The 15,573-nt window shown below is 39.5% G+C and overlaps 1 protein-coding gene across 16 annotated transcripts in view; it reads left to right on the forward strand.

The window, feature by feature from the left end:
- Positions 1 to 5,062: 5,062 nt before the first annotated feature.
- The window catches only part of SCEL (sciellin), a 126,888-nt gene continuing 116,377 nt past the window's right edge, over positions 5,063 to 15,573 (forward strand). For 3 of the 16 annotated variants that reach the window (XM_070380634.1, XM_070380627.1, XM_070380630.1), the window contains exon 1: positions 5,065 to 5,276. The gene's annotated coding sequence lies outside the window, so the exon portion shown is untranslated. Of the gene's footprint in view, positions 5,277 to 15,573 lie in introns of all 16 variants that reach the window. The other 13 variants (XM_070380624.1, XM_070380621.1, XM_070380623.1 and 10 more) reach the window with 10 other exon arrangements.

Genomic DNA, 15,573 nt, shown 5'->3' on the forward strand with positions numbered 1-15,573 from the left:
TGGCACTACCAGTGCCTATTAAGCAAGGCACTTGCTCTTGCAACACTGGCAGTAAGGCAGTAATTCATTAATTCTGGCATCTGTCTACTCCCAGCCCAAGAGAAATTGGCACTGTAATTATCACTCTAATGATACCGCTTTTGTTGCAACATGTACATAACATTTCTTTTTTTCCATCTTGGAGGAAAGTGGGAAGCCCTCTATCTTTCAACCTCTCAGAGTCCCTGCATGACAGATGTGAGAGCTTTGAGTTGCTGATTTGTCCTGTTTATATTTTTCTTTTGCATTTTCAGCATCACTTTTTGAATCTCTGTGGGTTGAGAAGGTATCTTAGTCTGTTCACGTGGCTAAAACAAAATTACACAGACCTGGTAGTTTAGAAACAACAGGAATTTGATTCTTCCAGGAGGCTGGGAAGTCTGAGATTAGGCTGCCAGCATGGTGGGATGAGGCCCCTTTTCATGGTTCATACCCTGCATCTTCTTACTGTGTCTTTAGTTGTGGGAGGGGCTAGAAAGCTCTGAGGAGTGGGATCTCTTTTATAAGAACAATGATCCCATTCATGAAGCCTCCACCCTCATGACCTAGGCACCTCCCAAAGGCTCCACTTCCCAGCACTATCATCTTTGCAGGTTAGGATTTCACATATGAGTTTTGAGAGGACACAAACATTCAGACCAGGAGGAGGTGAAGATTTTTCATAGCAATCCTTTTTTTGTTTTTTTACTTTAAACTTTTTAATTAGTATTGAGGGTATAGTCAATTAATAGTATTGTACAACATTGCTCATTATTAGAGAATGCAAATCAAAACTACAATTAGATATCACTTCACACCAGTCAGAATGGTCATCATCAAAAATGCACAAACAATAAACGCTGGAGAGGGTGTGGAGAAAAGGGAACACTCTTGCACCATTGATACAACCACTATGGAAGACAGTATGGAGAGGCCTTAAAACACTAGGAATAAAACCGCCTTATGACCCAGCAATCCCACTCCTAGGCATATACCCTGAGGAAATAAAAATTGAAAGAGACACATGTATGCCACTGTTCATTGCAGCAGTATTTACAATAACTAGAACATGGAAACAACCTAGATGTCCATTGACAGATGAATGGATAAAGAAGTTGTGGTACATATGCACCATGGAATATTACTCAGCCATAAAAAGGAACGCATTTGAGTCAGTTCTAATGAGGTGGATGAACCCAGAACCTATTATACAGAGGAAGTGAGTCAGAAAGAGGAAGATAACCACCATATTCTAACACATATATACGGAATCTAAAAAAATGGTACTGAAGAATTTACTTACAGGGCAGCAGTGGAGAAACAGACATATAGAGTAGACTTATGGACATGGGGAGAGAGGAGGAGAGGGTGAGATGTATGGAGAGAGTAACATGGAAGCTTATATTACCATATGTAAAATAGATAGCCAGTGGGAATTTGCTGTATGGCTCAGGAAACTCAAACAGGGGCTCTGTATCAACCTAGAGGGGTGGAATGGGGAGGGAGATGGGAGGGAGGTTCAAAAGGGAGTGTATATATGTATACCTATGGCTGATTCATGTTGAGGTTTGACAGAAAACAACAAAATTCTGCAAAGAAATCCTTCAATAAAAAATAAATTAATTAAAAAATATAGTAGCTTCAAGTGAACAGCAAAGGGACTCAGCCATACATATACATGTATCCAATCTCCCCCAAATCGCCCTCCCATTCAGGCTGGCACATAATATTAGCAATTCTGAAATGAATGTATGACAAGTTCTTAAAACAATGCCTGGCACATGGACAGTGTTATATAAGTATTTGCTAAGTCGCTTCAGTCATGTCCGACTCTGTGCAACCCCATGGACGGCAGCCCACCAGGCTCCCCTGTCCCTGGGATTCTCCAGGTAAGAACACTGGAGTGGGTTGCCATTTCCTTCTCCAAGTATTTACTACTTTCCTTATAATGTAGTAATAAGTGCTCATTTTTTGGCTATTTGTTTCACTGGAATACAACATGTAGAAAAAGCTCTGCCCTGTTTCAGGCAATAGGTTCAGCAAACATTCCCCCATTTGAGAACCAATCAATCGTGGCTCTCCCCTATGTGGGGCTTCCCAAGTGGTGCTAGTGGTAAAGGATCCATCTGCCAACGCAGGAGACAAGGGTTGCAGGTTCGATCCCTGGGTCGGGAAGATCCCCTGGAGGAGGAAATGGCAACCCACTCCAGTATTCTTGCCTGAAGAATCCCATGGACAGAGAAGCCTGGTGGGCTACAGTCCATGGGGTCACAGAGTCAGGCACTACTGCTGCTGTTGCTACTAAGTCAATTCAGTCGTGTCTGACTCTGTGCAACCCCATAGACGGCAGCCCACCAGGTTCCCCCGTCCCTGGGATTCTCCAGGCAAAAACACTGGAGTGGGTTGCCATTTCCTTCTCCAATGGGTGAAAGTGAAAAGGGAAAGTGAAGTCGCTCAGTAGTGTCTGACTCTGGGCGACCCCATAGATGGCAGCCCACCAGGCTCCCCAGTCCCTGGGATTCTCCAGGCAAGAGTACTGGAGTGGGTTGCCACTGCCTTCTCCGAAAGGAGTCTTCTATGAAAGTTCAAAGTCCCCTTACAAACCTCATTGTATCACCCCAGGCAGCCAGTGCCAAACAGTTGACATGGGCAACCTGGATAAAACATTTGCCATCCCAGCCTAGGAGCTTACATTCTAGAGGCCTCAAGAACTCTGCCTCTCATAGTGAACTAGGTGTGGTAAAGCTGAGTTATTCTAAGCATGTTCAAAGCTCCCCAGCTCAAAGCCTGAGTGAAACTAAGGCTAAACCTATTTGACCTCCTCCACCCCTGGCACATTCTTGACTGACCTCTTTGAACTTTAAGATTCTTAATTTTCAGCAGTCTTTTACCTGAATGTCTGTTCAGCAATGAGGAAGTCTGAATATTGCTGAGGTGTTTAGAATTAGCCCTTTTTTGAATCAAAGACTTAGTTCTAAATGGAAAGACACTGATGTGACTTAGTAGTATAGGTTCTAGTATGTAAAATAAAAGGATAATAAAATAATAATTAACTAATTTTAATAATAAAAATCCTCAATTCTGTGCAGAAATGATTGTTTGGAAACTCGAAATCTTTAATGTATCGTGGGCGGTATATTTTTCTTCATTGCAAAGTAGAAAATTATTTTCTGTTTCTATATTCTACAAGGGATAAAAACATACATTTAAGCATTCTGTAATATATTACTTATCCCTACAAGCTAACTCTGAGACTGTTTTAGCCCTTCATTCAGCTAAATGAATACTGAATGATCCTGAATATAATATTTCTAAAATACTTATTTTTTGAGATGAGCCAAGTCACATCTCGGTTTTTCAACTATCTCATCTGTAATATTAATGTCCAAACTTCAGTCCAACCAATATTTATGGGCCTCACAAAAATTTAGAATGTATTTCTTTTTTTTTTAATGTATTTCTAAAATGCCTTTCAGACATAAAATTCTACGAAAGCACTGAATAAACATGTGTATATATACATATATATATAAACACGTGTATATATACACATATATATATATAAACATACATATATATATATCTCAAGTCAAAGTGTTAGTCGCTCAGTCATGTCCAACTCTTTATGACCCCATGGACTGCAGCCTACCAGGTTCCTCTGTCCATGGGGATTCTCTAGGCAAGAACACTGGAGTGGGTAGCCATTTCCTTCTCCAGGGGATCTTCCCAACCCAGGGATCAAACTTGGGTTGCAGGCAGATTCTTTACCATCTGAACCACCAGGGAATATATACACACACACACACACACACACACACACATATATATATATATATATATATATATACATATATACATTGGAAAAGGAAATGGCAACCCTCTCCCATATTCTTGCCTGGAGAATCCCACATACAGAGGAGCCTAGGGGGCTACAGTCCATGGGGTCCCAAGAGGCGGACACAACTTACAGACTAAATCACCACCAGCACTATATATATATATATATATAACCTTTAAAGAACATTTTCAATTTTACCTTATTTTTTAAAAAAATTTTTGGCCCAGCCACACAGCATGTAAGATTTCAGCTCCATGGCTATGGATCGAATCCCTGTCTCCTGCATTGGAAGCATGGAGTTTCAACCATTGGATGGCCAAGGAAGTCCTTGTTTTCCTTTTTAAATGTTCAAATCCTCAACCCAGAATAAGAGCACATTAAGATAGGGATGTCCCAGTCCATAATAGCTGCATCCTGCAATTGCCTGAACCTTCTAATGGGAATGTTTCTGTATCTTCTTATAGTCACTTCTATGACTGTAGTTCCTCTGGACTGTGGTTTTTCAGGAGCTGTCTTGAAATGGGGAGGATTTGGTTAATTATTGGTGTGGCAGATGAATAGAGGTGACCCAGGACATTCTAATGACTCGTTCCTCTCAGCAGTGTTCCAGATTCACTAAGCTTCTTTAAAGACTCCTGGCTGTCACGGAAGGTACATTTCAGAACCTGTAATAGGAGCCCCCACCTAGTGTGGCTCCGCTTCAGTGTTCTTTGCTCTCTAAGCAGGTATCGACACTGGAGTCTACTGGGCTCTCAGATGAGAAAGAAGTTTCCAGGATGCTTTTCACATTCTTATAGGTGGTGAAATCACAAAACAATCAGAATTCTTACGTTTACTTCAGGATGTAACAGATTGCTTTCCTATTTCCTGATCTCAGCCTTCCAAAGGACTTTTCTCCCCTAAGGATCTTGATTCCAAACAGCTGTGCATTTCCTGTGTGTGTATCTGGGCCCCAGTCTTCCAGGCACCATGGGCAGAGAAGAGATCCCTCCCAGCTTAAGTTTTGTGTTTTGTTTTTTAAAAGAGAATCCAAAATAGGTTGGATACTGTGGCACCTGGTCAAGGTAGAGTTGTATGTACTGTTGATGTCAATTAAAAGGGTGATAACAGAAGTACATATTTTTGGTCTACCAAGGCCATAAATTGCAGAAAGAATTCACCAAGACAGCAGGTCGGTGAGTGAGCTGGTTTAATTGAATTGGTATTTGTACAAGGTGACACCCTCTCTCATACCACCCACCCCCTCCCTGGGTGACTCAGCCACTGAAGGAGAAGCCTCTGAACTGTTCATTAACGCAGGCAGGTGGAGGTGGAAACTGCTTTCAGTAAACCCCACGTACTCATTCGTCTCAGCCGGATCACCTGGGGGAATCACTGCAGGTTGTTTAGACAGAAAGTCCCGGTTTTCTGCCCAAGACAGGTAAGTTGAATTATATTTGCAAAGGTAAAGACATCTGCTTTATTGCGTCACTTTCTCTGCTTCCTTTGCAAGTGGTTAAAATTAGAACTTACTCACTTAACTTTGTCTTCTTTCCGGTGAAATTTTGACAGCTTCCAACTGGCTGCTCTGCTTGTCCACAGCTCTGCTGCTCTTTGTTGTGATTTTAGATGGCGTTGCTTTTAAATTCTCCACAGTTTTACACATTTCTGGCAGCAGAGAAATGAAGGCCTGTTTGAGTTTCCATGTGGGAGCTGTCAGCTGGCAAATCTGGTCACACATAAGGATAGTAAATTCTTAAATCGAGGGGCCAGCATTTGCTGGTTTACTTTCTCAAGATACTATAAAAACCTTTTTTTAAAGGAGCTCCCTGTCTTCACAGATGACACTTTTACTGAAATGGTGAGCTCTACCGTTTTATAGATAAGAAGTCTTATTTGTTTATCTTGACTGCTGAAAACACTGCAAGTCAGTCACTGAGCTATGTGAGAGGGCTAGCCCTCCACCCTGTCCTCTCCAAATAAGAAAATCATGTTTATTGAGTGAATGTATCAAGAAATAAAGCAGGGCGGGATTAACTGGCTGAGGGGTGGTATGCAGTTTCCCGTAGAGATTCGTTCCTGTGCATTTTGCCAACTTGACTATGTTATATCCTGAGTTCCAATTTACAAATTGATTAATGTAGATGGGGGCAATTTTCAATGTCTATTCAAATCCTAGTCCTGCAAAACCAGTTTTAGAAGTCCTTTGATAAGAATAGAAAAGTTATTTTAACCAGGCTTTCTTTTATAATTAATAGCTAAGCTGATTTGTCAGACCTGTGTTTTTCCTCCACCATTTCCATTCAAAACTCAGAGCTGTGGGAATCAAACCCAGGTGCTAATCACACTGAAAGAAAGAGAGCTCTCTTTCTTTCAGAAGGGTGCTTCCCACAGCACATCTGTCTCGGCCTTGGATTCTAGAGATTACATCACTTTCCATTGCTGAGCAGGTTACCTGCCATCTCAGAGGCATTTAGAGCTCAGTGCTCAAAGGTTACTGAGCAATTTTATAATTGGTTTTCAAACATTTTTAGCAATCAGAAAGCTAAAGGGTAGCATTTGTGGATTATAATTTTGTCATGAAATGTGATCAGATTTAAAACCAGCTTTCTCTTCCACCGTTTATAATGCACAAATGGTCCTTCTGATGTTTGCTGTCTTCCAGAACTTAAGTACTAGGAAAAACAATTTGAGAAAACTGTGAGATTACATCAATAAAAATTTTGGTAAAACATTTGGTTGATTCTGAATGTCAGGGTAGACAGAGAATGCAGATAAAAGGCCAGGATTTTTATTGCAATTTTAGCTTCATGTGAAATCTTAGAGCCAATTGACATAAATTTGCAACTGGAGCAGTCAGCCTCATATAAGAAGATGATATAGTATTCACACGTAGGTTGTAGGTAGGTTGCAGGTTGTGATACATGCACTCAGAGCCAGCCTCACCTCGGCTGCCAGTCTGTAGGTGCTGTTCATCTGGCTGACTCCTCTAACGGCTGGAATTTTGGTTGAAATAGCTGAGAGATTCATTTTCCTGGGGACTTTGTCAACAAAGAGGAGGTGTTTTGAATGACAAAGCCCAGACTGTGAAATGAACTGTATATAGTTAACTAAGCAGTCAACTCAAGCGATTTTCACTGATAGTGACCCTGTGATTTGGGCATTGACTCCAAGCACTCTTCAAGAGGGATGTGATAGACTCATTGACCAGCCAGCGGTCCATGGGAAACCTTTGCTGGTCCCACAGTTTGTCTTCTGACATGGTCCTGCTTCTAGGCTATTGGTTGATCATGTTTTTCTTGCTGAGAACTTTGAAATAAGGGTTTTGTGTATTAATTATTGGAAACTTGTCTGTAATTGCTTGAAGTTTACTTTTGAATCAAAACTCTTTATCAAATGTATTTCTTAAGAGTTTCTAGTCCGTTGTAAAACATCCATGTGATTTTAGAATTTGGTAAAGACCCTTCCTTAAATGGACGCTCTGTCAAATAACAGCTATATTTATTAGATTTGTGTTTATGTTAGTTGCTAAACTTTTTAAAGATATGAATCATCCTTTTACTGTGATTATTAAATGGAAGAGTGCTTTTTATAGCTACCCATTAAACAACAACTGGCTTACTTCTAGTTCTGAACTCATTGTAATTGTATACTTGAGAGCTCTAAGCATCTAAATAATTTATTCTCTGTTTCTAGACCCAAGTTTTCCTGGCCTAAAATGTGATTAAGTCTCCTTTTAATGGAACCTTCTGGGAGAAAGTAATAAATCATATAGACCATACTTTTTTAAACTAGAATACACCCATCCAAGGAAACTGTGACAGTATTCCAGAAAATTCTCAGAAGCCACAAGATATGCAGAGTACATCTGCATCAAGAACTAATTTTAAATATTTTGGAGAAAACGGCCTCCCTGCAGCCTTACCTTCCTCACTCATCTTTCCCAGTGTTCTGTCTCTCATTAAGTAAACATTTGAAAGGAATCTACAGAAGGCTGGAATCCAGATAGACTTGGATTTAATTATGACCCCACTTTGACCAAGTGTCACTTATATGATCATACTTACCTCACAGTACCAGCGAATAAAAAGAAAATTTAGGGTCCCTACTTAATTATGCATATATTTGTATAATAAGATAATATGACTTACGTAGTCTTTCACAAAAACACAAAGATATGTAAAACATGGAGAAAAAATTTCTGTATGAAAAATGTGGGACCTAGATTAAGAAAATCACAGAAGTTTACTATAAGGCCTAAACTTTGTTGAGAAAAAACATCTTTGAGTAGGTTCCTGGATGAACAGATCGAATGTCACCAATGTCAGCTCTTCTTCAACCATTTTATAGGATTCATGCAGTTCCAATCAAAAGTGTTAATAGAATATTTCTTTTGAAATCAAAGAAAATAATTTTAATGTTTATCTTAAGAAATTAATAAATTAGAATAGCTGATATAATTTCTACAAGGGAAATTAGTGAGGGGTGCTTGTATTAAATATTAAAATGTATTATAAAAAGACAGAACTAAAATAGTTTGTTTCTGTTGCAAGAAACTAATGGTAGATCTATGGAACAGAAGAGACAGCCATGAAGCACATTCTTGAATATATAAGAAATTTTTTATGTGACAAAGGAAAAATCATGTATCAGTGGGAAAGGGATTATCAAAGTAAATCCATATAGATTAGAGTTTATATGTAAAAATAAAATACATCCTTTAATTAGACGAAAATGTGTAAATATTTATTAATCTCATTTTTGCAACAAATGTTCCTCTAGAATTGATTATGTGCCAGACACAATAATAATATTTGGAAATACAACTGTAGACAAAATGGTCTTGGTAACAACCCTCAGATTTACAATGTGTGTGTGTGTTGGAAATGGAGACAAACTATTCAGCCACGCAAACAGGCAGTCTGTATGGTAATGTTGTTATGGAGAGGTACTCTTTGCCTTGTGAACACTTAGTAAGCCTCTTAACTCAGCCTGGAGAAGTGAAGGCACAGGCAGGTTATGATGGTATCACTGAATGCCTCTAGGAGGATATGTAATGTGTGACCTTAAAAGTCTTTCCTGAAAGGAGAGTAAGGGTGAAGCTGCTAAGTCGCTTCAGTCGTGTCCAACTCTGTGCGACCCCATAGACGGCAGCCCACCAGGCTCCCCCGTCCCTGGGATTCTCCAGGCAAGAACACTGGAGTGGGTTGCCATTTCCTTCTCCAATGCATGAAAGTGAAAAGTGAAAGTGAAGTCGCTCAGTCATGTCTGACTCTTGGCGACCCCATGGACTGCAGCCTTCCAGGCTCCTCTGTCCATGGGATTTTCCAGGCAAGAGTACTGGAGTGGGGTGCCATTGCCTTCTCCAAGGGTGAAGAGAGGCTCAGAAAGAATGCTTCAGGCAAAAACCGTAGTGCACGCAACAGCATAAAGGTGATTAAGAGGATGGAGCCCTCAGGAATTGGAATAACTTAGTCTAGCAGTAGCTCAGATGGTAAAGCGTCTGCCTGCAATGCAGGAGACCAAGGTTCAACCCCTGGGTCGGGAAGATCCCCTGGAGAAGGAAATGGCAACCCACTCCAGTATCCTTGCCTAGAAAATCCTATGGACAGAGGAGCCTGGCAGGCTACAGTCCATGGGGTCACAAAAAGTCAGATACGACTGAGTGGCTAAATTCCCTGGTAGAGCTTGAGTGAAGCATGGGGAGTGGGAAGAAAGAAGACCGGAGGGTACAGACTTGTAAGCCTTGTCAACAATTTGGATTTTATCCTGACAGAAATGGAGGCCATTGAAGAATTTTAAGCAGAGTGGTGACTTGTGAGAATGGATTAAGAGTGTAAGTCTAGAGATTGGGAATATAGGTAGGAAGCTGTTAAAACAGTAAGCAGATGATGTCAGCTTGAATATAGAAAGATAGACAATCAAGAGAGATGTAGGAGAAGAGTTACAGTATTTGGTGATCACTTGGATTTTGAGGTCAGAAAGAAAGTTTTATTGATGGTCTACCGGGGTTTTAAGGAGTGAAAGAATTCAAAAGGGGAAAAATAGAGAATTACAAAATTAGAAGCTGCTAATGAAAAATTAGAATTAGAAGCCAAATGAATACTGGGAAAGTAAAAATAAATATTTCTGACATATAAAGGTGTCAGACATATAAACGTTTTCCTACAAAGAAAATAAGAAAGCAATAAGAAATCTGTAATATTAATCAGTGGATAATTCACAAAATAAGACAATAACCAATAAAATTATAAAAATATGCATTTGAGCCAAAATGATTCTACTTTCACCTATTAAATTATTAAAGAGACTAATAAATGACAATTCTAAATCCTGGCCAGTGTGTGGACATTCATGTGCTGAGGGTGGATTGTAAACTGGTATAAAGTTTATGGGAAGATATTTCACAATAGAGACCAAGGACATTTTAGAAGTTACAACCCTTGGCAAATAATTTTACTTCTAAAGATCTATAAGACATAGATAAGAATAATAAGGGATGTGGTCAAAAGATTTGTATGGTTTTGTTGGAAAAAAACAGAGGAGTTATGTTATACTGATAGACCCACAAGATGAAATATTTTGTACTTGCAGAAGAATTAATTATTCAAATATTTTAAAATGGTATTGAAAATGTGCATCAGTAGGCTGTAATATGCAAAATAATAATAATGGTAATAAAACAACCCTGGAGGAAAAGAACAAAGGTTGATGAAAGGTATCTGACTTTTTCCTTCTTTGTGCTTTCTTATATTTTCCACATTTTCTGTTGAACATATATTACTAATATAATAAGAGATTTTACTGTGTAAAATTGAGATGAAGAGTGACCAGATGACAGAGCTGTAGTGAGTATGAAATAAGATTAAGATAAAGAACTTTGGGTAACAGTGTTTTTGTTCATAGTACATGGTCTAAATTTGGGTTTTTTTACTCATTTAACAAATGTTTTCAGTTAGAACTGAAAATAGTGCTTGAGGGGCTCAGGCAATAGATAATTTTTATTAGATAGCATTTTTATTATTAATAATAAACATTAGACCAGTGTCATGATATGAATTTAATCACTGTCACAGAGACTAGGACTCTGCATGCTACAGCTTGATGTTATCTATCATCTGCAGTAAAGATTGGTGGTGGGAACAAGGGCAGCTGGGGGCTCATGCTAAAAGCAAGAACAAGCAGTAAAAACATTTTATGGTCGATGGTTTGTTGTTTAGTCACTCAGCCGTGTCCAAACTCTTTATGAACTTATGGACTGTAGCCCTCCAGGTTCCTCTGTCCGTGGGATTTCCCAGGCAAGAATACTGGAGTGGGTTGCCATTTCCTTCTCCAGGGGATCTACCTGACCCAGGGATTGAACCCGTGTCTCTTGCATATCCTGCATTGGCAGGCAGATTCTTTACCAATGAGTCACCAGGAAAGCCCTTGGTTGATAGTTTTCAGATTCCAAATTCATAGCGTATAGATAACTAACTGGCTGGCTTCAAGATTTCCTTTGTGCTACATTCTGAACTATTTCACCCTCAGTAAGCAAGTTTTCTAATGGCAAGTGTAGACTGGGAAGCTGTATAACTAAAGAAATAGCAAATTTCTAACCATCACAGCAGGCTAAGCAAGTCTTTCCCAGCCTCGTAATTATTGGATTTCCTTCTACAGTGCGTGTGAAGGCTAAACATAGTCCATTAACTTAAATGCACTTATTAACGTTTACACTTCGTGAAGCCCTGTTTGTTTTATCCTTACATAATATTTCATGTTCTTTTAGGTGATAATTAGTTGTTTGATGGTTTGTTGTATTTATCTCACAGAAGATAATGCTGTTGTTTATTGGGTTTTAATTATAGAGTTTCTCTTATTCTTCTGTTGAAAATAGTTTAATAGCGTTTGTGCTTTTTTCAGTTTCTAGGCATTTTTCCCTATTATTAGTGATTTCTGGGAAGCAAGTACTAGTAGGTATTATTGAACCATGAAGGCTTTTTCATACACAAAAATGAATACCACCAAGCTACATATGTCATTCTAGACATTTTTGCTGTGTTTATTTCCATAGTCTATGTTTGCTTTTGGTTTTCCCCCCATCACTTTAGCGATTTCTCCTAAGCAACTATTCACATTTGGTCTTCCCTATAAAGATATCAATTTACCCAAGTCTATTAGAAGCTCAATAAATTAACTCTGGAGAGACTCTGGAGCATCCAACTATCTCTCTGCTGTTCCCATGATACTTTGTTAAGAAGATCAGAGAAAGTCTGCCCCAAATCTCTCAGTGGAGGTCCATCACAGATTTCTATTGCAAAGGAAACATCATTCTCCTCACCCTTTCTTTTAACCTGGTAACTTTCTACCTGTTGACACCTTTTTATTTCCCGAGCTTCTGGGACAGGAACTCTGATGTCAGCTCTGTTTGGGTTGGAATCCCAATTGTGCACTAGCTTTGTAACTTGAGGCAAACTGCTCATCCTAAAAACCTCTTTCCAAAAAGAGAGATTTTTTTCCCCTACTTTCCTTTTTTTCTTTTTTTATTAGAGGACATTACTCAGCTATAAAACAGAAGGAACTAATATCACCCCCTCTCCACATTTCCAACTCATGCACTGCCTTCTGCAAACAGACTCTGACTTCATTGAAATCATTCATTATAAAGTTTACTTAGGTGGAGAAGGAGGATAATCACTGTATAAGCCTTAAGGCATTATGTGGGTATGTATTATGCATAATACATGCATGCGTGCATGCTAAGCCGCTTCAGTCATGTCTGACTCTTTGTGACCCTGTGGACTGTAACCCAACAGGCTCCTCTGTCCATGGGATTCTCCATGCAAGAATACTGGAGTGGGTTGCCACGCCCTCTTCCAGGGGATCTTCCCCAACCCAGAGATTGAACCCATGTCTCCTGCAGCTCCAGCAATGCAGGCAGACTCTTGATTGCTGAGCCACTGGGGAAGCCCTGAGCATAATACATATACAATCTAAGCTGAATAGGGCTAACACTATCACGTGACCAAGTATCAGTGGTGAATTCTTTTTGTTGGCGTTTTTCTCTTTTCTTCTTTCATCTTCTAGTTTGTTATTCTATTTTCTGCTCTGCATTTTTTTTTTCTTTTCTGTCTTGCTCTTCCTAGTCTCTTTCATCTCTGCACCACCTCATTCCAGTTGCTTTGCTCACACAATCTTTCTTAGGGAGAGTTAGCAGGGAGTGGTAACCCGTAGCCCTTATTAGGTATGTCGAGAGGCATTTTGTCCTTGGGAGGGAAGAGAGAAACCCACAAAGTCTTTTTGTCAGGAGGACCCAAAAGACGGAGAGGAGTGCAGCTTAGCTGGGAGGTGACCCAGGGGAGTCTTTGAGTTGGGCTAGGAGGAGCTGGGGCTGACTGGCTGCAGGGGCAGGGGGATCACCTGGTGACCTAAATCTCTCAAGGAAGTGCTATTATTCAAGATAGAAATTGAGAAGGCCCAGAGGGAGATGAAGAGAATCTGAAAAGGGACAACTTGAGGAAATAGGGGATGTTTGATAGTTTCAAATGCATCCAAAGAAAACCATGGAAAACTTGACTGGCTTTGTAATTCAGAATTTAAGAAGACCAATGTTTTTCTAAAATCTAAATACAACATGTCTTTGGGCAGAAGCTGTAGAATTGGGTACAAACTAGTACTTTCTGGTGTTTGGCCACTAAGAGGAAACGAAAGAGAGGCCAAAAGTTGAAAATATATATATTTTTTCCTTCTACCATATTGACTTTTTTTGGCCATGCCACGTGGCTTCCCCAACCAGGGATCAAACCCAGGTCCCTGCAGTGGAAGTGTGAAGTCCTAACCACTGGACAGCCAGGGAATTCCCTCCCTATTGACTTTTGACAACATGATTTCACATCAGAGTTTTCAACTTAAGCATTTGGTGGTTTAAAAGGGAAAAGTTTCTGTAGTTCCCAGCATAATAGAGACACATCTTTTTACACATCTTTTCCCATAATATTACACATTTAAAATATACTTGTTGGCATATGTGCCAGTAACGGCATTTTAAGAAGCCAAGATGACAGTTGTATCTTTCTCATGAGAAGTTTAAAACTTGATTGGAAGGAAGCCAAGGACAGCACTTAGAAATAAATCTAATTGGCTGAACTGAGACTATTGAAGTGTGATTATCTGGGTGTTAAGTAAATATGAAACTCAGCATAACCTCAGCTGCTGAAATAAGTAATTTCTTTAAAAAATAATATAAAAATGAGATTTTGCTGCATGTATTTCTTGATATAACCAATTTGAAAGGTTTTTAATCCCCAATCCATTCTACAAATAGGTATTTGTTTAACAAGACCATTATTCACAGGGACCTATATTGTTGATCCATTTTTAATAGCAGTATAGAAAATTTCCATATGTAAAAAATGTATATTCTGGTCAAGATGGAGAGTGTTCCATTGCAGTAAAATTTCTGTGGAATTAGAGGTTGTTGAAAGAGGAGCTTGCACCTTAAAGGTTTTAGATTGGAGCTTCTAGAAATGGTTCTGGGGCCACCAAATGGACTGACATAAGGAGATAATTAGGGTGTTGTGGCCAGTGGGTCCTAAGGAAAAATAAAAGAGCAGAACCCTGAGGAAGTTTGTGCAGTTGTGAGTGAAACATGTAGATTTGATGGAAAAAAAAAATTCCCACTGTATTAGTCATTTTTCACTTTAAAAAAAGCTCCCAGAGGGATGGTACGGGGAGGGAGGAGGGAGGAGGGTTCAGGATGGGGAACACGTGTATACCTGTAGCAGATTCATGTTGATATATGGCAAAACCAATACAATATTGTAAAGTTAAAAAATAAAATTAAAAAAAATAAATAAAGTGAGAAAAAAAAGCTCCTGCATACTTATTAAACTATTATCATTTAAAAATAGAATATATTATATTTTCCTATCTCATTTCACATCAGCATTTGGTGGTTTAAAAGGACTCAATGGACAGCAAGCAGCTAGGAAAGAGTATAAAACATTATCAAGCCACTGAACAGGGAGAGATTCAGAGAAGGAGTCAGGTAAGGGATAGTGCCAGGCCACTCACAACTTCAGTGTGGCCATGGGAGGGGAGAGGCTCGGGGTTGAGCTGCCCAATGGTGATGGAGCAGCTATTTACTACTGCTGCTCCTCCCAGCTACTCTCCCATTATCTCCCATCTTCTGGAACTCCTGGGCACTTCCTGCATATCTGGGATTGGCTACATCACATGATACTTTGTGCAACATGCAGTATTGTGCACTGAGAAGACCCTGGCATTGCAATCATATAGACCTAATTGCAGTTCCTGGCTGTCACTTCCTCTGTGGCCTTGGCCAGGTTATTTAGCCTCTCTTGAGTTCCTATAATTAGAGGTAATAATACTCATGTGGAGGATTAAATAAGACGATGTGAACTAAGCATGTGGCACAATCTGAAGCAACAGTAGGAACTAAACACATGATCCTTCTTGCTAGGGGCATCAAACACATAGACATGTTGCAAGAAATAGTGTTTTACTAATAAAAGAGTCACTGGTATCTCATATTTTGAAGACCACCATGGGCTTTTAGACCTTCTGTTTCAGACCTACACAATGACCTTGTAACAGGCAAGAAGAGCACTAAGCTTGAGTAACAAAAATATGAAAGAGTAATCTCATGAATAAACTAGGAGGTTTACTTCTCTCTCACCCAAAGTTAAGAATTAGATCATCCAGGGCTGTCTGGAAACTCTGTAAGGAACCCTGCTCCT

The sequence above is a fragment of the Bos mutus genome, chromosome 12, assembly GCF_027580195.1.
Source record: "Bos mutus isolate GX-2022 chromosome 12, NWIPB_WYAK_1.1, whole genome shotgun sequence".
Taxonomy (NCBI): Eukaryota; Metazoa; Chordata; class Mammalia; order Artiodactyla; family Bovidae; genus Bos; species Bos mutus.